Here is a 24,335-nt window from a genome sequence, read left to right on the forward strand (position 1 = left end):
GTTCTGGAATAAGGCTACAAAAAGTGAATTTGGATGACTGGGCAATGTATTATGCCATGTGGGATGACCCTTCAGTCATGCATTGACAAGTTGATCCATTGCAAACCCTTTCTTAACCCTCATAGGGTGCTGTAAGCAATTTGCTTGCATTTACAAAGGTATACCTACTCCTAGGAACTGAGGTGAAAGTCTTGCAGAGTGCCCATAGGTACTACTAAGGGCTTTGATTAGTTTTGAAACTCTATTTGGACTCCACAAGATACTTATAGGTCAAAATAGGTCTCCTACAGGTGTAGATAGGTTGCTACATAGTACAGTAGTAATTTTCTTGTTACAAAATTTTCTGTATAAAATATGGGAGTGCATGCCTATGCTCAGTTCAAAGAGGGCATCCTTGGCTCCCATTTTAACAAAAAAGTAGGTCAATCAGAGCTTCCTAGCTCAAGTTACAAGCAAAATAGTGGACAGGTGGTCTAACGGGATTGCACCTAACGATGGCAGGGAATAAGGGAAAAACTAAGGCAAATGATGACATTCAACAACAAATAAGGGATGCACGCATTGCGAGGGATGAAACTAACCCTAAGGTGGAAGATGAAGATTATTCCCATGACATGGACAGCCTCAGTGCACTCACTAACATCCTCAGTTTGCATGAGACAAGGCATGCTGAGAGGCATAGAGAATTGATGGAAGGCATTGGTCAAATGAAGACTACTGTGGACACCCTTGCTGCCCAGCTCACTAAGTGGATGGAATTCCAAGTGAAAGGGAAGGAACATGAGGATAGATCTGGTATACATGCTAAACGAGTGACGGGCCCACCAGTGATTGCAACAAATATGAACTCTCAAGGCATTTTGGGGAGAGTGGGCATCCCTAACAACACTTATGAATAGGGAGAGCCTTCACATAGATAGGAGGAGCCCATGGACAATGCAATGAGGGGAAATTCTCAGTCATCACAAGAGCCCATGCCATCTATGTGAGCTCAGCCATCTTTTGGCAGAAATTTCTCTAACAATGGTTCATTTTTGGGTAGCCACATGGATCAGCCTCAGTTTGGATATGTGGGACAGCCACCTAATCATGAAAGAGAGCTGAGAGACAAGATTATTTTGACATCTTGCCCCGTAATGATGACCAAAAGATCAATTTTGCAACAATCCACTTGGAAGGATTTGCATATACATGGTGGAGGTACATTAAAAGAGAAAATCAGTAAGTGAATTCATGGAAAGCATTCAAGGCACTCATGGTGGAAGTATTTGTCTCACCGGTGGAGAAAGAAAAGCTTGTTCACCGATGGTATAGCCTTGAACAGCGTGGTCTTGCTGTTAGAGAATACACAAATCAGTTCCTCAACCTTACCATGTATGTTGAGTCGATTAGTGATGATGCCAAGTTACACAAGTATGTGTACGGGTTGCATCCCCAAATCTTGGCTGATGTTTCAGCTCAAAACCCATCGGATTTTTTCAAAACTATTGAATTGGCTGAGAGGTACTCTCGCAAGTATCGCCGGGATGCTTCATTTCAGTATGGACAGCAAAGAGGGGCATCTCAGCCAGTGTTTGGAAAACAAAGAGGACACATGCAATCATATTTTGGACAGCAAAGAGGTGCTATAAGGCCGGGGCAGTTTGGGGCCAGTTATGGTGGTGGTAACATGCCATTGAGCACTCCAAAAATCCCCACATACCCCACTTTTAATGCCTCAAGACCACAAGGCAATTTAAGGACAACAAACAGCCCAAGAATGGATAATAGGCAAGGGGACAACAGAAATAAAAATGCTTCAGCCTTCGATAGTCCAAAGTCCATTCCCATAGATTTGTATAAAGAAAAAAAGGAAAAAGAACTTTGTTTCAAGTGTGGCAAGAAGTATACAGCTGATCATGCCTCAAAATGTGCTTTTAGAAATGCTAAGGCACGAGTTCACAGCATGTTGGTATTTGAGGACTCAGAGGAGGACCCTGAGGATACACATGCTTTTATGATGACTACTGAAACAGATGATGTTGATGAAGAGTTTGGTCAAGAAGAGTTCTTTGACCCTACTGACTCTTTTCCTTTTGACCCTGATGGCCATTTATCACAAGGTATGGGTAGAAAGATCGAACCACATGTTGGAATACATGTTGCCGCTGGTTATACCATATCAATGGATGCTTGGACAGGATCCAGAAGCCCTAATACATTGCGTATTAAGGCCAAATTCATGGGAAGGATGTGTTTATACTCGTGGACAGTGGTAGCACTCATAGTTTCATTAATAGAGCAGTCATGGAAAGGCTAAAGTGTTTTCCCACTAATTTACAGCAGCCATTGAAGGTGCAAGTTGCCAATGGGGATGAAGAAATTAGCACACAAGTATGCCCTGTTGTTCATATTCAGCTTGTTGAAAATTTTGGATAGCAATGGATAGCAATTGGATTTAATTGCATTGGAAAATGGGGCCTATAGATGTTGTCTTGGGTTGTGATTGGCTGAAAACTTTGGGCACTATAACCATGGAATTTTCCTTGCTGTATATGGAGTTTGTCAGTACGGGACAGCTCATTCACTTGCAGGGATTTCAAAATGATAGTGAATCTCAGCTCATTACCAGCAAACAACTCAAGAAACAGTTTAAGAAACGGTCCCAAATCTTTATATTGCAGTTAAATAAAGAAAATTCAGATCAGTCCACTAAAACAGTAAAGAATTCAGCATTGGGTGGTTGATCATCCCATAGATCTGGAGCCTTAGTCAAAGCCTGTGAACAAGCCACGTTGCAGATTGTCTAGGTGTAAGTTGCCAAACAAGTCAAAGAATTACTGGACATGGGATTCATTGAGCCTAGTTCTTCACCATATTCTTCCCCTGTGTTATTGGTCAAAAAGAAGGATGGATCTTTCAGGATGTGCATAGACTACAGGGATCTTAATAAGATCACCGTAAAGAACAAGTACCCTATTCCACGCATAGATGACTTGCTGGATGAGTTCAAGGGAGCTAAGTACTTTACGAAGATAGATTTGAGGTCACACTATCACTAGATCTACATGAGGGTAGGGAATGAGGTCAAAACAGCATTTCGGAGTGATTGGGGGCTTTATCATTTCTTGGTCATGCATTTCGGGTTAACTAATGCATTGGCCACCTTTCAGAGCTTAATGAACAAAATACTTCAGCCCTTTCTTTTCAGATTTGTGTTGGTCTTCTTTGATGACATCCTCATCTATAGTAGATCATTGAAGGATTACCTTTGGCACATGAGGTAGGTGTTTGATGTATTGAGGCAGCATAGCCTCTTTGCCAAGGAGACAAAATGTTCTTTCATGTAGACGAAGGTGGAATACTTGGGGCACATTGTTAGTGAAGATGGAATTAGGGCTGATCCTAAGAAAGTGTAGTGTATAAAAGACTGGCCCACACCTGCAAATACCACTCCACTTAGAGGATTTCTTGGTCTCTCATCATTCTATCACAGATTCATTAGGCATTATGCCACTATTGCAGCTCCCTTGACAGATGGGCTTAAGAAAGAGGCCTTTTTCTGGGATGCCATAGCTGATAAGATCTCTAATCAGCTCAAAGAATTGCTTACCTCAGCGCCCATCTTGGTTTGCCCATATATTTTGAAAGAATTCACCATTCAGTGTGATGCTAGTGGCAGAGGCATAGGGGATGTATTGTTACAAGAGCATGGGGTTATAGCATTTGAGAGCCACAAACTTGCTGAAAATGAGATGACCATGAATGTATATGACCATCCTTCATGCCATTAAGAAATGGCACCACTACTTGTATGGTAGAAGATTTAGGGTGAAGAGCGACCGTAGAGTCCTCGAATACTTCCTCTCTCAGTCTAATCTTACCCCTAAACAATGCAGATGGGTAGCTACATTGCAAAACTATGACTTTGACATTACACATATGCGGGGAAAAGACAATGTAGTTGCTGATTCATTATCTAGAATGTGGGCTTGTAAAGTTTCAGCCATCATGGAACTTCATAATGATTGGATAGAAGAGCTTCAGGAGGCCTATTTGTTAGATGCTAATTTCAAGCACATTTTCCAAAAATTATAGCAAGGGCATGTAGAAGAAAACTCTCCATATCAACTTAAGAATGATCTCTTATGGTTTCAGGGTAGGATTGCCATCCCATACACTTCTCCATTCAAGCAAAAGATCATGCAAGAGATGCATTCTTCACCTATAGCTAGTCACTTGGGCATATTTAAAACTTATGATAAAATTGCTAAAAGCTTTCATTGGAAGGGCCTATGGAAGGATGTAAAAGATTTTGTCTTGAGCTGCATGCCATGTCAACAAAACAAGGACAACACCTTAAAACCTGCTGGTTTACTACAGCCATTGCCTATGCTTGAAGGAAAATGGACACACATCACTATGGACTTCATAACCGGCCTACTGGTGATGACTAAGAAGGGATGAAATAGCATCTATGTAGTTGTGGACAGACTCACCAAGGCAACCCATTTCATTCCTACAAAGACTTAATATAATGCTTCTCAAGTAGCTAGCCAATTCATGGAACATGTTTTCAAATTACATGGCTTACCACAGGTCATTGTGCATGACTGGGATGCTAAATTCATGAGCAACTTTTGGCAGGTAGGTTTTAGCTCTATGGGCACTCAGTTAGCCCCTTCCATTGCTTACTATCCATAGACTGATGGCCAAACAGAGAGGGTTAACAAGTGGCTGGAAACTTACTTGAGGCATTTTTGTTATGATGTGCAGAATGCTTGGGAATCATGGTTGCATCTGGCTGAGTTTGCCTATAACAACTCTACATACTCTAGCATTGGAGTTTCACCCTTCGAGGCATTGTACGGCTATAAGGTGCCCCTCCCCATGGTTATCTTCAATGATAAAATAAACCCACAAAGAAAGGAGGAATTGGATATAATGCATGCCTTACTTCAGCAGTGCAAAGTCAACTTGAAGAAAGCTCAGGATCAAATGAAGCTTTATGCTGATGACAAAAGAAGGGATGTTCAATTCCAAGAAGGGGATTTGGTGCTTTTGAAGGTACCCAAGTCCAGACATGCCACCCTTAAGGATGGATCCAGCAATAAGTTGGCTCACAGGTTCTATGGGCCATACCGGATTGTCAAAAGAGTGGGAGACTTGGCATATCGGTTAGCATTACCCCCGTCCACGAAAATTCATAATGTCTTCCATGTGAGCCAATTGAAGCCCTTCATTGGATCATCAGTGGATTATGTTGAGGAGTTACCATCGATAGATGAAGAAGGCATCATTCAATACATACCCGAGCAAATCATAGGACAAAGGGAAAACAAGCTTCACTCTCGCTCCATCATGGAATACTTGATTAAGTGGCAAGGTTTACCACTCGAGGAAGCTTCTTGGAGGCCAGCTTTAGTTTTGGAAGAGTTTCCATACCTATTAGAAGCAGATTTGGCTAAAATCTTGGTAACTATGGCCATGTTTTCCCTCAGATTGATTGCAGACAGCTCTCTGTTTCAAAGCAGATTCTATTCTACACTATGGACAACAATGGATACCATACATGGGCTGAAAGTATTCCTCTAGAGCTCCGTTTTGATATATGGTCCACCCAGATCGGAGTCTCCTATAGAAAGTTATGACAGATTTACTACAACAGGGTCCTGTAGTAAAAAACTTGCTATCCACTATCTGCAACTCACATTTACTCAAGACACTTGGGTCAAAATTCATTTTTTATAATTTCCCAATAAGGCCCATGTAACGTACATACCCCATGACCCATCATATGCAATAATACCTCTTCATTCATTTGTATACCCCTGTAATAATGCAGTAGAGTAGTACTCTTATTTGCTCTTGCCCAATTATCATAAGTGCCCAAATTGTTTTTGAGGGCAAAAACCTTCGAGTGGGGAAGGAATGTAAGAGAGTGGGGATTTGATAATGGGGAAATACTAGCTACAATGGCTGGTATATAAGGTGTTAGGGACTTGATTTTTGACCATCAGATTATAATACAAGTCTCCTTCATCTTCATCTCCTTCTCCAAGCTCTCATGGCTTCTGTCTCTCTCTTTTTCTAGTATTTCTCTCTCCTCATCACTCTCTTTCTCTCTCTTCATGCAGTCTTTCTCTCTCTTCTGCACCCTCTTTCTCTCCTCTTCTTCTCTCTCTTCTATCCTCTTCATGACACACTGAGGAGGGCACACCCCTATTGTAGCAGGAGATGTTATAGGGGGCACCATATCCCTCTCTAAGAAAAATCTCATCCTCTCCAAATCTACCACCTCTTCAAATTGTAGATTTGTACCCATAGCAATAGGCCATACACTAGGAGCTAGCTCATGTGGCCCTATCACCCAAGTGTTGTCTACCCTCCAGCAATGTGAAACAATAAAAGCACAAAACCATATGAATTCCTCATGAACACCCCCAAGGGCACTTGTAGATGGTGGAAAGGCATGTCGACACCAAAATCATGGTGTAGGTGACCTAGCATGTTGTGAAGTATTCTGGGGAGTAATAAAAGCACCACATCGTTGTTTGGACTCCTTAAGAAACCCATAGAAAGTGACTTTCGATTTTGGGTCTGTCATTCTAATTACCCACATGGACTTGGCTATCCTCCTTTCTTTGATGGTGGCTAGTGTTGAAGATGCTTGTTCATCAACTACCCTTGCTATTTTCTCCTTGCTCATGATGGTCACTACATACTTTGGTTTGTGACTATCATCGTCCAGTGCACAACTCTAGGTTTGGATGCTTACATCTTGTAAACCTCTACTATTCAATAATCCTTTGTTTGGCAACCCCAACCTCATTCATTGCACTATGGGTCAAGCTAATGAGGCACTTGGTTGAAGCTGGTTCTCCATTTTTGGAGAGAAAGTGCTTTTTATTTCTTGTAGGCCTATCCATCTACCAAGTGTGTGTTAGCATGTGCACTTTGTAGCATAGCCATGGTGAGCTCAACTGTTGTTGCCTCATACAAAGCCAAGTGCTTTGTATATCCAACAATTGCTCTCATACTAGAGGGCTTCATATTTGCTAAATTTGTTGTGGGGAGAAATTAACCATTCTCTTGAGCTAAGAAACATGAGCTCTAGTGGGATGATTGAACTTCCCACCAAGCAAGCTAATTCTTAGTGGTTGGCAACTCACCCTCCATTGCATGGCCTTTTCTTGACCACTGCATGCAAAGCATGCTTGAAATTTCTTATTATAACCTTAGAACACGCATCTATCCATCTTTGACAAAGCACTTTGTGCTCCTCGTGGAAATGTGCTCTAACATAATGCTTTGTGTTTTTACCATACTTTGTTCCTAATGGAAGGAGCAATATCTCTCCTTGTGAGGTTGAGGCTTGCTACTGAAATAAATTGAATGCATTGCATTCCAATTTATACTGGCTTTATCTACGATGAAACCCCTAAACTCTATTTTCTCATAACTATTTTTCAATAGTACATAAGTCAACATCCTCCAAAATTCTATTTGAGCATTCTTATCCTCAACTTTGAACTTGCATGTCATAATGGTTAGCAGCTCTTGAAGAAATGGATCATAAACATGAGTCCCCCTTGGTTGACCATTCCGCCATACAATGCACATGGTAGCGGAGCCACATGTCTTACCACTTGGCTACATTTGATTCACAAGATCCACACCACTGGTTGGTCATCTTGAAGACATGTGGTTGCATGTTTGGGCCTAATTGACCAAGAAAGAGAATACTATGTATGAAAGGGTAACCAATCTTGTTCTTCAAATCTAGGCTTGCCTGAAGCCTTGTGCCTCAAGCCCTTTACGGCCATCCCTACTCATTCCCCTAGCCTTTCAAATACATCATTCTATCCTCTTTTTGTTGTTTAGGGGCATGAAGCTTTAAGCAACTCATTCAACTCATGTTCACCAAATGTTGCACCCTTTGAGTGATATTCTGTCTTTAGTATATCAAGCACCATCTCTTGGGTGATAAGTACTTCGACTTATTTGCGTACATATTGTGACAAGCCATAGCTTTGGAGTGAACTTCATCCTCAAAAATGTTTTTTTTTCTTTCCACAACTCATTCACTCTACATAAGGATGGTCATGAAAACCCATGTGTATTGCACATCTTATATAGTGCTCTTGATCCATGGAAACATAGTAATATATCACCGAAGAGTATTATTGAACACACTGCAGAGGGAATTCGTAATGGTTGTAAAACAAAGACCCACTATCTACCCTAATATTTCCAACCATTGGACATTTTCTCAAATTCCCAATCTAATGACTTTCATTAATAATTGATTTAGAAAATAAGTGTGGACAATACATATTGTAACATCACAAATGACTAGTACAATGACTAAGACAAACTATTTCTGGAAAACAATCACATGTACAAGTTACATAGTCAGCCCAAACATGCCCATCATATTTGTGCTCCATTCCAATAATTGGAGACAAGCTTCTCACACTTGGCAACTCAAAGGAAATGTAACCATTATAGGTTGTTGAATGTTCATAATCAATAGACAAATTTTTGTGCAATTTGGAATTCAACATGTGTTGAGATGGTAAGCTCAACATGTGTGGACATTGATGATAGATCACTTGGTTAGATGGGTTTGCACATCTACACTTCACATGTTGGTGGTCATTATGATCCTCATATGGCTACTATTTATCACTTATTATATTTAGTTTGTTGTAGCTACCTATAACTGACATAGTTATAGCGCTAGTTGATTAGTATAGTTAGTTATGTTGTATCTTATCTATACTTTATGTACATCGTATTGTGTGAGAAAAAAGAAGAAGAAACCAACAAGAAAATGTTTTGGCCTCCATCTCTCTTCTTGTGTTCTTGAATGAGGTTCCTCTTATGTGTATGATGTGTGTTTGGTGCAACAATTCAAGTAAATCCCTTTAGCATGTGATTCGTGACATGGAGACTATTGTCTTTTGACTGATGAAGCTTGATGAGGTCAAAGACACTTAGTGAAGTTACCCAGGAGGCCTTTGCTTGTGGAATATCTTTGAATCTTGGTTCAATATCCTCATCCTCTATGGCCAGTTTTGGATGCCAAATGTATCTTATAGAAAGATGTACTTTCAGTATCTATAACAAATCCCTTAGAATCATCCTTTAGAGTCACCAGTTTCAGCTTGAAACCCTCAGATTTTGGTGTGATGGGAAGCAAAGAAAATGGAATCCATGAAACCTCAAAGTGCTCAATGGTTTCATGTCTTTCTACTTCAATGAATCTATCAATGGAGTGGATGACAAGCTTAGAATCAACTGATGGGCCATATATAGGGAGTATGAAAGAGAAAAAATCTAAGATTTGTAATGAAGGAGACCTAGGAGAGAGAAGGAGAGAAGGGAGAGACTGTAGAGAGGAGAGAGAAAGAGGAAGAAGATGAGAGAGAAAGACTAGTTAAAGAGAGAGAAAGACAAGAAGAGGAGAGAGAAATGGCTGGCAGCCCATGGAAGGACAGGGAAGAAGGTGAAGAGTGTGAAAGGACAGATGTATATTTATCAAATGGTACCCTAACCAGGTCCTTGTACACCTTAAATACCTCATCCGTGTAACCAGGTATTCGCATGTGCTATCCTCATGTTGACTCGTGTAAGACCCTCTAGTCCGGACCCAGAAGGTTTTTGCCCTCAAAAACAAAAAGAGGACGTATTGGTATGGCTAGGTGGGGGGAGGGAAATCTTGTGGAACGGTGGCCTATGAGCATGTATGCAGTGTGAGCATGAGGGGAGAGGGTAACTCGGTACAAAGATAGGCACCAATTCCAAACAAGAAGGGCTGGACAACACCGGACAGCATGCTGTCCCGAACAGGCCTGCAGTGGAAAACTAATCATAACTTGCAATGGGCAACTCCAAATGAGACGTTTCGCATGTCAAAACGAAGCTCCTTGAGCGTACTTTCCACCGAGGTAGGTCATGCATGGGTGCAATTAATGCAGGCCCAAAATTGTTCGAAAACAGATGGCTGTCTAATGCAAAACATGCCCAAATCGAGTTGTCCTTCAGCCAAGGTTCCCGCCTCAAGGTGAGGGGACTGCACCGGGGAGTGCTGATGTAATAGAGCTTTTCTTTAACCCCCGAGATCAAATGGATAACCTGCATGGTAAGCATCACCAGCATACAGGTCATCCATGCAAGCGTGGGTCTCTGCACTACCACCGGGATCAAAAGGAAAGCGGTGATCCCTTCCATGAAGTGGATTATCATTCATGAGTGAAGCTGGAATGATCATGACTATTGACTTTTGCATCAAGTCTCTGATGAGCATCATATGATTAAACTTGGCATGTGCATGGATGTTATTGGAAATATACAATGCTTCATACTTTGAAAATTTTCCTGCATCATTCCTGATGTGTTGCATGTCCATGATCCCAGCATTCTTGGCAATTATCGGGCATACAAACAAAACATCCTTGGATTGAAGGGTCTCCTCATGGGGCTGCTGTGGAATGTCCACTTGATCAACGATCTGCTCATGATCTTCATGATCCACTATGTCATCCGCTTGTTTGTCTTTTTCTTCATTGTTCTCGTCATCCAAAAACTCTAAAACAATTGCTAGTTTAGCATTCCTTTTCCTGCATGTATCCTTGTGATTGGAGGACATAGGCTTAGCACATCGGTAGCATAGCCCTTGAGCATGCAGTCGTCTTATATCAGCATGGGTGAGAATCCTTCCTCGAGTAACATCATGTTGTCCCCAATGATGCTCATGCTGCTCACGTACATAAGCATGCTGCTCATAGGAAATGTGTTGTTGTCCAGAGGGACAATGTGGTTGAGCATATGCATTTTCTTCCACTGATGTTTGCTGCTCACGTACATAAGCATGTTGCTCATATACAATAGATGGCTGTCCATGCTCATGACCATAATGCTCATGCTTTCCATATGGATGGTCGTAGCAATGTGGCCGCTGCTCATAATGATACTCATGCTGTCCATACTGCATGTGGTGATAATAGCCCTGCTGCGCATCAGAGGGACAATGTGGTTGAGCATATGCATTTGCTTCCACTGATGTTTGCTGCTCACGTACATAAGCATGCTGCTCATATACAACAGATGGCTGTCCATGCTCATGACCATAATGCTCATGCTGTCCATATGGATGGTCGTAGCAATGTGGCTGCTGCTCATAACGATACTCATGCTGTCCACACTGCATGTGGTGATAATAGCCCTGCTGCGCATCACACGCATAACCGTCATAAGCATGCTGCCTTTGATCATTGATCCCATAGCATTGGTCATGCTATCCATAATCTCTATGAGAATGCATGTCACAAAAATGTTCATACTGTTGCCCAAATACATCTATTTGCTGTTGCCTACTACCAAAACCTTGGCCATATTGTTGCCCATAAACATGATGCCCAAGATTGCATGATGACTGTCCAACATGATTACAATAGTGTCCTTGCATCCTAGGCTGACCATAAGTATGATGATTGGAAAGTCCATGACCATAGGTATCGGCATGATGTCGGTCATAATCACTTGCTTGTCACTTCTGCATTGCATCAAAGTCTCCATGAGGCAGCTGGCCATATGGTTGCGTGGCATAAGAATCTCCATATGCATGCTGCTGATCCATAGAGTCATAGGATTCTCGATGATTTCCATAGTAATAATTCCCAGCATGTCTATGAGAAGGCTTAGGTTGCTGCCCATAATAATCAGGCTGTCCATGACTGTGGCAAGGTACACAACATGTATGACCAAATTTGGCATGAACATAATCATTATGTCACTGTCCAGACTCTTGATGCAACTGTTGTTGCTTGTAATGTGCTAATGGTTGTTTAAGCTGTTGGGTAAAAGGTTGCCATTGCACCTCAAAAGGATGGTGTGATTGCATTGACTGTTGCTGAATTACCTCAGAAACTTCCTCCATCTTATGCATGTTACACATGGTATGTGACATTATCATGTATCCTGCATATCCATTGAGAAAACCATTTCATTCCGAAATGAACAGCATGGTATGTGACATTATCATGTAGCCTGCATATTCATTGATTACTTCAATTTGCAAACCATGGTAGCCAACCGCGTCAAAGACTTGCAGATTCGCATTCAGAATAGTGCCCATCTGAGCTGACTAGATAGCTCTACCTGCATTAACCTTAGATCTGATAAAGACGTTTCCAAACCTTCTTTTCTATGGTAATAAGCCTGACAAGGTAGTTTCCAACTGTGCCTTCTCTGCTGATAAAGAAGTGCTGCCAATTACGTGGTAATAACTAGGGTTTTTAGAGATGCTGAGTTGTATTCAAGGCCCAAATGACAATCTCTATTACTCTGCATCATTTAGGAATTCAGGGTCCTAGCAGAATTCTGAGAGGCAGGATGCGGTGATTCCTGGAGTTTTGTGTTACGAAGGAGGTCTCCTTGAAGCTGTCCAAGAATATGCTTTTGGAGAATCCAATCAAGATACACCATCTGTTTCTGCCTCAATCCTGAGAGATCCTTTGAGTCAGATTCTTGAGACCCCTAATTCCTATTGTAGCTTGTAGGTTTCGAGGTCAGGAAGATTGCTGCAGTCCTCGGCATGCATTGAACAAAAACTATGTAATTGTTCAAGCTAGAAAGCAAGTGTTCTACAGGAAGGTGGTGCTCCTTACAAAAACATGCAGGTTCCTAGTAGTATGCTTGAGAATCAATAGGCTAATTGCAATTCCTCTATGCATCGTGCTCTAGACATTATATACCTCAGTGATGATGATGATTCTGAAGAGCAATTGATTTTTGATACTAGTATGGTGAACATCATTGCTGAAAGTGATTCTTCTGATTGTAAACCGATAAAATACCAATTGAAAAGTGCACAGGCTATCTGTGTTTCCCCCGTACAAACTGCTCCTTAGATTGTTTGCATAAGTTATGATGGTCCTTGAAAAGTCAATTGTGGATGATGATCATGACAGCAATAATGGAATTTCATATAAGGAGAATTCAATAACATCCTCATCTGGGGAGCTTCAGATAGGGAATGGTAGTCCAAAAGAAAGTCTCAATTGCCATCCTGGCATTATGATGGAGAAGAGTGGTCTTGAGGATGAAGTCACATTAAGGCTCATTGAGAAATTGAGAGGGCTTGATTGCCAAGAAGAGCTTGACCATCATTAGCAACAGAGTACGGATTAGGGGCCTAATGATGGTAGGTCTTGCAATGTAGATGCAATCCTAGGTTTTCAAGCTCTCCTAAACATTTGTGGTCAGACAGAACTAGAGTTCTTGAACGAAGTGATCCTGCCTTGTGGTCCCGTGATAACGAGTAAAGAGTCACTGGTCTACTTAGATCGATCCTTCTCAAAATTTTTTTTTCCACATGTATGGCAAAAGGTGCCCCCATGAAGGGATCGTTGCTGATAAGATCCAGCTTGTCGCCAGTAGCAAAGTTTACAACCCTAGCTGGAGACTCAAAATTGAAGGAATGAAGCTGCACTCCTGTCTCTACATCCCAAATTTTTGCTGACTGGTTGAGAAGGCCCATGGGAAGGATGATGGCTTAGCAGTGGGTGGTAGCTATAGTCCATGGAATGGTAGATTGAGAAATGCACAAAGGAGTGCACAAGTTGCAAAAGGAAAGAGACCTATGGTTGAAATTTTAGAAGATGAATCTATAGATGATGAGTATGGCATTCCACATGTTAAAACACCTAGCACTAGAAGTGCAGGAAAGTATATTCCACCACATGCTAGATTAGTTGAGACACGCGGTAGTGGACCTCAATTGAGAAGGTCAGAAAGGGTAAGGTATCCGGTTGATAGATTGACTTATATATAATGGGTCTCTTCGGCATAACTGCAGAACTGTAGAGGAAAAGGGAACGGGGAAAGAAGGCCAGTGCTATCATGCGCAGCATATCCAAGAACAGTAACCTTGGCCATGGCAGCAGTGAGAGTCCGCATGTTGGGAAAACAACTCAAGGTCTCCTCCAAGTTGCTCTGCATACTTGAAGGTCGAATCTACTAGTGCAGTCATGATACATGTTGAAATCACGCAATTACTCTTCAATGCTTCACTCTTAGCGATGCGGATGGTTATGTGCATATTGCAAGAAGCACTTGACTCAGACTGTTGCCAATGTGTTGCGGAAAAGCCAGGTCAAGAGGATGGCCTCGGAGTCCATCTCCTACAATAGCTTCACAAAATTAGACAACGACTGGTTCAGGCTCAGGATTGATCCAATAGCTGAGAAAGCCCTTGAAAATCGTTGAAGAGGGGAAACGGAGACACGGTGTACTGACAAACAAAGAACAGCTGGGGGGTAGGAAGTGCAGCAAATCAGTTTCTCATCTGACTTGACCAGGCCCCATGGTCTCCTCCTGCACACTCGCCTTCCGCAATGTGGCCACAGTTGGGGCTGCCTTGATTGCTTGTTGCGGTCGGTGCCCACCATAACCATCCCATCTTATGAAGAGGTGCCGTGCATTGCTATGTCACCTCTTGCACATCGACAGATTCTCCATCACCGAGGACCATGGAAGAGCTTTTATCAGCACTTCAGCGTCTGTAGATGAAATCCTTAAACAACTCTAGGGAGGCAATAGCTTTCAGCTAGTTGGGAGCTCAAGGGCCCTTGTGGGCAATAGGGCTTGCTGCAGAACAACAACAGATTCGCAGTGCACCTGTGACACCCAAGTCTAGATATGCATCCCATTAGGTGACGGGAGCACAACAGGCTGCAGAATCCTTGTTTGCACCCCTTGAAGCACGAGTGGAGTCTGGTCATGATCTCCAGATGCGGTCAAACCTCTAGTGAGCTCCCCAAGAAAGGTTGCCATCTCTAGTACTTCTTGATTGCTGGGTTCTTTAATGTTGTACCTGTGCGCACAGTAGGGTTTCCTGAGACTGAAAAAGGAACTAAATCTAAAGGAAGAAGAGAGAAATCAAGGACCTAAAAACTAAGCTCTGATACCAACTGTAATGAAGGAGACCTAGGAGAGAGAAGGAGAGGGGGGAGAGACTACAGAGAGGAGAGAGAAAGACTAGCTGAAGAGAGAGAAAGACAAGAAGAGGAGAGAGAAATGGCTGGCAGCCATGGAAGGACAGGGAAGAAGGTGAAGAAGGTGAAAGGATAGATGTATATTTATCAAATGGTACCTTGACCAGGTCCTTCTACACCTTAAATACCCCATCCGTGTAACTGGGTATTCGCATGTGCTATCCTCGTGTTGACCCGTGTAAGACCCTCTAATCCCATTCTTTACAAGATTTTTGTGAGATTTGATGTGCAAGAAGAGCATTATATATACTACAAATAAGACTCATTTTACCGCACAAGGTTGCATACAATAGTTTTGAGGTATACTGCAAATTCGATTGTGTCAACCGAAAGTAGGTGCACATGTCACATATTTTGAATCGGTAAGTTTTGAGGTATTTGCCAAGAAGGAAACACATTTTTTATCTACAAATAGGTTGCTGTTTACATGTACTATTGAGTAGTTAGTAAAAGAGACAACTTAATGAGTTGTTGTGCACTTGTTGTAAAATGTTATAGAAGACTTGTTTGTTATTCTATATCAATTTTGTGAAAACGGTAGAGAAAAGTGGAAACCCCATCTTTGAGAAGCTAGACAAGAACAAGTACCCATTATTAAAGTTGTGTTACGAACTTCCTTATTGGAAAAGGTCCTGTCTCTCATGGTCTTTTTCTTCTTTGGAGTAAGTTAAGATATCACCAAAGAAGACTAAAACAAACTCATCAAGGCAGGATTTGAAAATATCTTGCATGAACCTGTTAAAAGTTTCTAGGATATCAGTAACCCAAAAGACATTACACTGAATTCATAATGTCCATACCTTATGTTGAAGGTAGTCTTTGGAATTTCTTCCTCCTAGATCCTAATTTACCAACCTTAGATCGATTTTGAAGAAGATCTTTGCTCCTTAGAGTTTGTTAAGAAACTTGTTGATCCTAGGGAACTGGATATTTGGTCTTGACCACCACTTCATTTAGACCATGATAGTATATGCAAAGATAAAGGATGCTATCCTTTTTCTTTTGAAATTGAACTCGAGATCCCTATGGCAAATATCTAATCAGATATTAGGTCTTTCAGCTTTGCCTTGCTTGCATAGTTATTTGATTTACTTTTGCATTTTGGACTATGACTTGGCCTTTTATGCAATAGATGTGGGCATCATTTGTAATTAATTAGTCCATTCCAAGAAGGTACTCATAAGCACCCAAATTTATGACACAGAACCTTACATTTGTAGGCTCATTACATAGATTAAACTTTAAATTTCTAGTTTGGTATGATGACATAAATTCTTTTCCATTAGCTAATTCTACTAGGAGTTTAGATGCTTGTATAATTTTTATGCCTAATTTTTGGGCACACTTAGGAGAAATAAAAGAATAAGTAATTTTGTAGTCTATTAAGACTTGAAAGGGTTTACCTTGATAGTCCACTCATGTCTAAATCACCAAGAACTGACGATCTGGCCCCTTCTTCTCAAGAGTGTCATGAATCATCCCTCTTTCCATTTTGATCTCCATTGAGGGCTCTTCGTCTTTCTCTCCAATGACAGTTATTGTAGTAGCTCTTCCTCTTTCTGTTGCCCCTCTATTTTGGCCACAAAAATATCATTGTCAAGGCAATTGGTTTAGTTTAGGGGATTATCTCTTGTAGTGTCCTAGTTCATTGCAATGGAAACATCTTTGGGCACCATTGTTTTGATTTATGGAAATGAAGATGCCAATTGTATTGACTTTTGTCCTCTTTGCATTGAACTACTATTTCCCTTGCACCCTCTTCATGAATGCATAAGGTCCTTTATTGGGCAACCCTTGACTCCAATATCTTGTGTTCCTTGATTGTGTTTGAAGATTAAATGACTTTGCTGTTATTAAGGCATCTTGTAGATCTGTGGAGCACATGGCTTTTAACTAAGTATCCAAAGAAGGAGTGAGGCCTCAATAAAACTTGGCCACTATTTTGGTGATATCCATAGCTAAAGTGAACTTTTGAAGTGTTACAAATGAGGAATAATATGCTTCTAGGCTCAACCCTAGCTAGCACATCTTGAAGAACTTGTTCATCTTTGAGATATGATAAGAAGGTGGAAGATACCTTATTCCATGCACAAATTCTTTTATGAGTTCCATGTGGTGCCAAGTTTTGAGAATCTAGTGTCTTTGCACAATTACTTCCACTAAAGACACACTTTTCCTATTAGTTTTAGCTTAGCCAACATGGCGTGATTAGGGGCACTCATCCTTGCAACTAAAAAATAAACTTTCATAGTCTCTATCAAAACTTCCACGTCAGTTTCCATGTCTTTTCCTTTCCCATCAAATTTCGAAGGTTTGGTCTACTTAAGAAGGGATTTTTTAGCTTGCAGTTTGATAGGATCAATGATAGGTGGAATATCTTGGGATTGAAAATACACACGAACTAGTTTAATATGTGTATGTAAAGCTTTCCATATTCCAACTTAGGATTTTCTTTTAAAACTATAAATTTTTTGCATAGGTTTAAGAGAAAGGAGACATCTTTTATTGAATTTATTTATCGGCAACTAGAAGCATTACATCATGGATAGTATTTTGCTATAAGATTCACCCATGGAACTCAGATACATTAAGGGTACTATGAGATGGAGGTTTGGCAAACACCTCTAAGATTTTGTATTGGGAGGAAAGGTTGGGATAACCTTCTTTACAGTAATGATTTTGGTGAGAGTAGCCTAAAACAACAACTTCACTAGTGGGTATTACTTTGGTTACTTTCTCATAGATGTAATGGTTCAAAGGGAATTGCTATCCTCCTATAAAAAGAATTGGATTAACTCTAGACTCTTAAAAAATAAATATCTTAACAAATTTCAAATTTTCCATCCATTTCAATCTTTTGAGGTTAGTTTGGATGATGTTTGTCAGCATCAATGAAGCAATATACTCCACTTCATGTCCATCACCTTTCTCGATATAGAGGGAAAGGATTTTAAACTTGGTTTAGGATATGCATGAATGGATCTCTCCATTAAAAGCCAAAGGAGTGTGTACCTTATGTGAACATAGATCAAAACATAAGAAAATGATTCTAGGCTTTGTCATTCTAGCAAAATTTCATGATTTAATATTAGTGCTAGAATAAACCATGAGAACTTTTTCTTAGCTTGGCTTTTATCAAACCTTAATAATTTATAAACAATATTTAATCTTTACTCTAATACCATGTGTAAGATGCCTACCTAAAATGAATATCAATCACATGTATTTTAGTAGCCCATCAAGAAGTGATCAAGACTACTGTTGCCCAAAACTCATTAGAATAATTGCACATTTCTAATCTTGAACTACTGGAGTCTACCTCATAAAGGAGGCTCCACCTCAATATCATAAGGATTTACCTAAAAACAAGAACCTAATTTAGATGCTATAGTCTTTTGTTAGCCATCTAATGCCAACTTCTAAGGTGACTGCATTGCTATTATCCCTCAAGCCAAAGCGAAGCATGACCACACTTGGTTCAAGGAGAGTGATAAATGAGGGGGATCAATGCATGTTGACCCCTTCATCCATAGGGTAAAGTCTCAACTCTTGCATCCTAAAGTGACACTAGTAGGATTTTAATGATAACATGTTAGGATAGTAGCCAATGTTTTGCCCTTCCTAGACTTTCCTAATCTAATGTTAGAGTTGTGATGAAAGCCTCTCGGTGAGCCAAGTCCATCACCCTAACATTAGAAAGACCCACCATCCACTTTCCTCAAGGATTTTCTTTAGTTTTCTAATTAAGTCTAGCAAAATTTAATTTGACATATAGAAATCAACTTTATTAATTACCCTTAAAAAATGTTCATTAATATAAATTAGGTATGAAAATGAAAACAAAGAAAAAATCATCTTTAAAAAAAGATTCAATTATTATTGTATTTATTTCAATAAGTATTCTAGTCCATGTTTGAGCTTTTCTTGAAGGCCAAAATAAACCACTAAGTCCACCTGCAATTAGCATCAAGCCTTTTGGGAGATCTACCTAGGCTAGAAAGGGGTAGACTAGTCCTAGAATGCCCAAGAATTACAATTAGAGATCCACTTGCTCCTTGGCACCTCCTAGGCTATGATGAGTCCGTATGGAGAGACATCTTGTGTCTGATCCCAATCCTAGAAATTTGGAGTGGCAAATTAGCTCTCTTGGTTTAGAGCCAACACAACTATCCTTGGGGGTGGTCTAGTACATACAATTATATGTTTAACTTCTATTTAAGTAACCCTTTCTTAGAGATCACAAGCATTTTTCAAACACTCTTTCAAATGCAACAAGAAAATGCCCTTGTGTGTAAGTGTCCGTATAGGCCCTGAGTTAACAAACATAGATTCTGTAGTCTCAAGTCATGAATTTCAAGTCTCTTAATCAAGTTTGTTGCATCTAGAAAATAGTGATGCCTTAGTTTGAGTATCAAGGCTTATTCCTACAGGATCAATCCCTATGTTTTTATCTATAACAAGGTACCTATTAATATCTACCTTAGTAAAGTTGGGTTAAAATCTCCCTTAATTCGTTTTAGGCAATGGGTAGATTATAGAAAAAAAATCTCATAATATATTCTCTAGACTATAGTTCATTATTGCTATGAAACAAAATGAATTATCTAAATCCATAATTAATTTATAGTAAGAAAAATTATTTGATTAATTTAAGGACTAGGTGTGTGAACTAAGGTGTCATCATGGGAGGATAGTTGTAGTCAAATTTCCTCTTAAGCACCTAATGTTTTTGTCCTTCTACTTAGTGTCTTGGGTATCCACACGAATCTTGAACTGCCAAATAGTTTATAGTTTTATTGACATTACTTACATGAAATTTTTCTAACCATAGTTTAACAAGACTAATATGAAAATATGAAGGGGTAACCTGGACTTGGGGTTGTGGAATGGGGGTGTTGCTTGTATGTGCTACCTCACATCTAGATCTAGTACTTCTCCACTTGTGGGCCTCAAAATGTCTATGTGCTCAAAGAGTTGGATGCATGCCAAAAATTGAGGCTTAGATGGTTTATGAATCGTTTTGTCCTCTTCATCAAGAGGGATAGTATAGCCCAAGACACCTATGGCATCATTTGGTATGCAGAGATTGTGGGTACTAAAAATTGGTCTATTCTGCTTTTGGATAGGCTAATGGGAGAAATCTGGATGTCGAATTCTCGAAAACTATTTCAAAAATGCAAGTAGGGTGTTGATTGGTAGGGTTGTATGAATATGTTTGGTCTATTCACCCTAAATCAACTATGGAATATTTGTTGAAAACTCACTATCAAGGCATGCAAGAGGAAGCTATGGTTCAAGATACTAGGGCTAAGGATAAGGAGCATGCATAAACGAATAAAAATATGGATGTGTTATTTAATGGGGATGTAGAAAAGCTAGTTGTTTACAAAGATTTGCTTTGGATCCTATGCTAGGCAATTTTCAAGTGGGTTAGTGTGATTGAACATGTTGTGGCATCTCTAGAGAAATGTATAGCAAAAATGCAAAAGCCAGTAGAGGAGATACTTCATGTAAGAAAGAAAATGAAAATACAAAAGATCCATTTGGATTCTATGGGATTTATCTTTGTCAACTCGTTCCTTGCTTCCTTGTTCTCTAGTCTTTGTTGGAGTTAAGCCTCGAAATGAGGTTTGTCAAAGAAGGAGAATAAGTACGAAGGAAGTGTAGGCAGGTTTTAAGTAGTGTGAAATTTGGCTTAGGAGAATAGGGTTAGTGATGAGGTTACATTGATGGATCTTTGAAAGGGTTTTTGCATGTATTCCCCAGATAGGGAATAAGGGAAACAACAAGAGAAAGATGATGACAATAGGGAATGGAGAGGAAGTGGTATGGGTCAGTTTTTTTAGCAGAGGAAGATGGGGGAATAAAGAGAGTACCAAAGTGATTTTGCATGAGAAGGGTTGAGGTGAAGCTGACAACACTGATTCTTCACCTCTTTGTCAAATTCTCTCTATCTCTAGCTCTCTTGCTATCTCTCTCTCTAGCTCCCTCTCAATTACTCCCTCTATTCTCTCTCTCTCTTTGTCTCCTTGTTTCTCTCTCTCCCCCACTTTCTCTATCCTCTTCTCACACTATCCCTGTCTTCTTCTTCTTCTTCTTCTCTCTCTTTGTCTCTCTGTCTCTCTCTCTCTCTCTTAATGTCTAGTGAGAAACACTTGAAAAACAATAGTGAATAGTAAACTTAGCCCCTCTAGCACATGGACTAAGGCTTTTATAGCCTATGATTATCCCTCTGATGAGATTTAGGTTGCCACATGTATGCTTTCCTCAACTTAGACCTTATGATTGATTTGATACAAGCTTTGAGGATGGCTTTTTGGGTTGGTGATTGTGCAAAGGTGATGAGATTATGTGGCATAACATTTGGATCGTTAGTTGTGACCATGATGATAATGATGATGATCTCATTGATGATGTCACCTAGAGGAAATTGATAAGTTTCTTTGTTTTGTTAAAAAAAAAACATCACTATAGTTCCACTGTTATAAGTGTCCAGATAATCTCTGCCAAATTACTTACTTGGTTTTTCACTTGTTTTACATGTATTAATACATAATGAAGATTGTTTCCTCTCATTTAGTCTTTTTCTCTCTATTACATTATTCTTCTCTCTCTCTTATAGTTATTTATCTCTTGTTTCTCTCTCCTAGATCACTTCTTTACAAGTGGTATCAGAGCATAGACTCTTGATCCATTTGATTTTTCCTATTTTCAAATATATTTTCTCTATTTTCTACCATTAGATATCAGGTAGCAAGTATAGGAGCCACATGGTAGGTACTCATTAGGGCCAAAAACGTTGCAAAAAATGCACTTTTGTTAATCACGGGATTTAAAAAAAGAACAAAGAGAGTTTGTCATGTGCACAAGAATATGATATTCTTATCTTCTCCTTTTTGGAGATAGTAGAGTCCATTTCGTGATTCTCTCCTCCATTTGAGCCAAAATCTCCAATGTCAGACATGTTTTAGTAGTCCTGAAGTCCTTATTTACTTATAAAATATGTCAAAAGACATGATAAAGATGTTGTGAAGTTAATAGTGACTTTTTTTAAAAATCAAGAGCTTTTTGGTGCCAAATATATTTTCTTAGTCTTCTTAATATTCATTTTTAGTTCATTCGTCTTTCTCGATGTGCTTCTTTCTCTGCGAATTCAATCTAAGTATGGCATCTAGAAGCCATCCTTCTCATTTAGTAAACTCTTTCATCGTCTCTAGCAAAGAAGCTGATGGAAATTGGGAGCCAAAAACCTTTTGCATAAACAATTGGGTTAACATGCTGCTCTCTTGTAAAGGCTCTCAAAAGGCGAAAAGAAGAGAACAAAAGGATATAAAACATCACTGGAAGGGACGTATCATTGCTTTCAAAATTACACATAAAGGGTGATTTGTCAAACTGCAACATGTTTACATAGCCAAGGATATGCACTTGCCTCCAAACGAATGTGTTTCCTAGTAGGCACATTGTAAGTCTTGAGTTGATAACATATGCGATATTTTTTTCATTTAAGCAAGTACTAATACTGAATTCTTAGTTGTAGATATATTTCCATCAACCAGTACCTCAGTGACAACTTGTGGAGAGCTTAAGTGGAACCTTCCATGCAATTCATAAGGCGTTACATACATTATCTATGCCGATGAGACCATGGGTTTTTTTAGTGAGAGAAGGATTTTTATATATTATGTAGAGTATGTGGTTCCCTCTAGAGAAGGTACATATGGATATATCAAGGATTTGCCATTGCCAAGTCTTTCATCTCTAAATTGTGAGATTCTTGTGATGAAGCAACGATGCACAATTTTAAAGATATTCAAAAGTCCATGACAATTGGAAGGATCTCAAGAAGAATACACCTATCATGGTTTATGCCCTAGCATATCTTTGTGGCTTCCTTCAAAATAGCAAATTTACAAAGGACAAAGGTATCTTGGTTAAGTAGAAATTTTGTAAAAGAGGAACTAGACAACATTATAGAAAGGCTTTGGAAATCTAGAGAGTATGATCATAAGGACGATACCACAAGGTGTATTGTATGCCTCCAACCCTTGTCTTTGTGTTATAACATTGCATGAAAAACTCTTGCTTTGGACTTCAATTATAGGAGATAGAAACTTAAACTTGGCATTTGGATTCCCTTAGATTCTAATACAGATTACATGCCTTTCAAACTTAAGGTGCAAGTTATAGCACATGAAGAAGAAAAGGAGATAAATGTCACTTACAATTGGAGTCTTAAGGATATAAGGGATACCTTGGAATTGTTAGATAGTACATCCCCTGGATATAAGTTCAAAGTCAATGGTAAAACAATTGGGAAAAGAGCTGAATGCTCTTTCTCTTGTATGAGCTGCTTGCCTCCTCCAATTGTAAGTTTTGAGCCATAATTATGAAAACATTTATTACATTTATATAGGATAAAAAACTTTTCATTGAATCAAGAGTTACAAAATTGAAGTGAAAATATACAAGGATGCAAAATAACAATGGAGATTCCTCCTAGTTCCTGTTTGCACCTATTTATCTTCTTTTGGCATTGTGACTTCTTCATCACTTTCTGCAAATATCTCTAGTCTCCTTATAGTGGTTTTTTCTTTGGTTGCTAGAAGAATTTGACTTTGACAGGGGCCCTATTCTCTTCAGGCTGAAGAGGAGATGGATGAGACTCCATAGGGGAAAGTGTTGGCATTCCTTTCTTTTTGGAGTTCACCTTACTAGTCTTTTCAGATGACTTGCCCTTGCCCTTAATCTTAGTTGAAGTTTTTTGTGGAGGGGAGTTGGGATAGACTGGTGTGATTGCCCTATCCAAAATCAACTCAACATATGGCTCCCTTATCCGCCACATGTATGAATTAGGGTAATCTTGGCACTGCGAGAAAAAAAGCAACAAGTTTGCAGACTCAAAAAAAGGGTTCCTAAAAAAACAAATGATATGAAAAATACTTGCATTCACCCCATCTATCTTGAGTATCTTTGAATCTATTGTCTTGCAAACATTTGAAATCATTCTTCATCCACAACTATGCATATCACTTTACATGGGTACTTCTTGTTAGAGAAAGCTATATGGTTTTTGAGGATCAACAATATCCTCATATGTGGTGTCTAAAAAGGTGGCCACGAGCGTAGAATCATTGCAAATGGAAATATGTTACTAAAATAGACATTCAAATAAAATAAACAATTAACCAAAAAGCAAGTAGTATTCCATTCAACACACATTTTTGCTTGGCTATGGATGCCACTAAGAGAGTTCATGATGATAATTTCTCTAGTGAGTATATAAATATATAT

This window comes from Lygodium microphyllum, chromosome 10, assembly GCF_053477565.2.
Source record: "Lygodium microphyllum isolate KBCC chromosome 10, Lygodium_microphyllum_v1.1.10, whole genome shotgun sequence".
Classification (NCBI taxonomy): Eukaryota; Viridiplantae; Streptophyta; class Polypodiopsida; order Schizaeales; family Lygodiaceae; genus Lygodium; species Lygodium microphyllum.